Below are 2,266 nucleotides of genomic sequence, written 5' to 3' on the forward strand. Positions count from 1 at the left end.
GATCTAGACCATCTTTTCTACGTTGCGACTTTCTTATTTAAATCATTCTGATTTCTTTTCTCTTCCCACAATTCTTCACTCTGTACACTAACGACTCACCTATACTTTTACACCACCCGGCACCCTGTAAGCTCCACGCTCCTTCTGCTTTTACGGGAGAAAGACATCCACACTTAAAAAAAAAAAAAAAAAAAAAAGCTTAAAGCTACAGGTTGAAAAGTATGTGATGATCACAATTGTGGTGAATCAGGCACCCCAACATGGAGACCAGCATGGACCCCAACATGGACTGCCAGAAGGGGGATTAGCTCAAATGGTAGAGCGCTCGCTTAGCATGCGAGAGGTAACGGGATCGACGCCCGTATTCTCCAAAGTTTTGGTTTGCCGAGTTTTTCAAAGAGCGGGACAATTCTCCTCTGTTTCCCTACTCATGTAACTCATTTGCAAGCTTAGGAAGCACCCGACAACCAGCTCGGCAAGCCTTCGATAGCTCAGCTGGTAGAGCGGAGGACTGTAGTAGAAAATCAGCAATCCTTAGGTCGCTGGTTCAATTCCGGCTCGAAGGAACTTTTGTTAGTCTCATAGATGATGTTTCAACCTGTCGACAAATGCTCTCCCGGTGCCCTCGTCTTCTATCTATTTTCAGAGGGGTCTCTTGTTTGTGTTGGGTATTTGAAATGGGCATCCGACCGAAACTCTCAGTTGAGAGCCACAGTAGGACTTTCTGTAACTCTGACATGCAACTGAAACAAAAAGAGGGTACAATCATCCCTGGGTGGGCTTGAACCACCAACCTTTTGGTTATCAGACAAAAAAAAGTTTTCACAACCTTCAAGCTTTGCTTGAACCTCCCAGTTTCTCATGTCATGTGTCATCTTCTTTGAAACAGAGTGGCGCATGGAAAGACATTTAGGCCCACAACCAAAGAGGGCCAAAGGCTCTGGACCATTCTTTCTACATTGCAACTATGTCATCCAAATCACTGGGATTTTTTTCTCTTCTCAAAATTTTTCACACTGTACATGTTGAAATGGTCTTACAACCGGTGCCCTCCTCTTCTGGCCGAAACTTTAAGTTGAGAGGCACCAGAGGATTTTCTGTAACATGCAACTGAAACAAAAAGAGGACACTGCCGTCCCTGGGTGGGCTTGAACCACCAACCTTCCGGTTAACAGCCGAACGCGATAACCAATTGCGCCACAGAGACAACCACGCTCCCCCACTTTGATTAAAGTCGTAAAAAAGCCACAACATGGTAAATGGAGTATGTTTCTTAGAGGACCTTCTGATAAACACAATAAAAAGAAGAGAATGATAAAACATAACAACTGCGTGGAACTACAGCCGCCAACAAATGGACAATTGCAACACAGAGATGGCCTCCACATTAGCGTCTTAACAACAGTCAGCGGGTAATAGGCTACCCCTCTCTTTTGGAGGTATGGCAGCAGAGTGGCGCAGCGGAAGCGTGCTGGGCCCATAACCCAGAGGTCGATGGATCGAAACCATCCTCTGCTAAGTGCTCTCTTTTACTCACGCCCCCTGTTACAATTTGGCCATTATCCCCGGTCGGAATCACATGTTTTTCACGTAAAAATAGAATAGAGACCCCCGATCCCTGACCATCTCATTTTCACGACCTTCAGACTATGCTTTTTATACACGCAACCTCCCAGTTTCTCATGCCACATGTTTTCGCCTTTGCAACAAAGTGGCACAGGCAAAGGCTTTTGGGCCCACAACCAAATGGGCCATTGGATCTAGACCATCTTTTCTACGTTGCGACTTTCTTATTTAAATCATTCTGATTTCTTTTCTCTTCCCACAATTCTTCACTCTGTACACTAACGACTCACCTATACTTTTACACCACCCGGCACCCTGTAAGCTCCACGCTCCTTCTGCTTTTACGGGAGAAAGACATCCACACTTAAAAAAAAAAAAAAAAAAAAAAGCTTAAAGCTACAGGTTGAAAAGTATGTGATGATCACAATTGTGGTGAATCAGGCACCCCAACATGGAGACCAGCATGGACCCCAACATGGACTGCCAGAAGGGGGATTAGCTCAAATGGTAGAGCGCTCGCTTAGCATGCGAGAGGTAACGGGATCGACGCCCGTATTCTCCAAAGTTTTGGTTTGCCGAGTTTTTCAAAGAGCGGGACAATTCTCCTCTGTTTCCCTACTCATGTAACTCATTTGCAAGCTTAGGAAGCACCCGACAACCAGCTCGGCAAGCCTTCGATAGCTCAGCTGGTAGAGCGGAG

The sequence above is a fragment of the Rhinoderma darwinii genome (genome assembly GCF_050947455.1).
Source record: "Rhinoderma darwinii isolate aRhiDar2 chromosome 4 unlocalized genomic scaffold, aRhiDar2.hap1 SUPER_4_unloc_11, whole genome shotgun sequence".
NCBI lineage: Eukaryota > Metazoa > Chordata > Amphibia > Anura > Rhinodermatidae > Rhinoderma > Rhinoderma darwinii.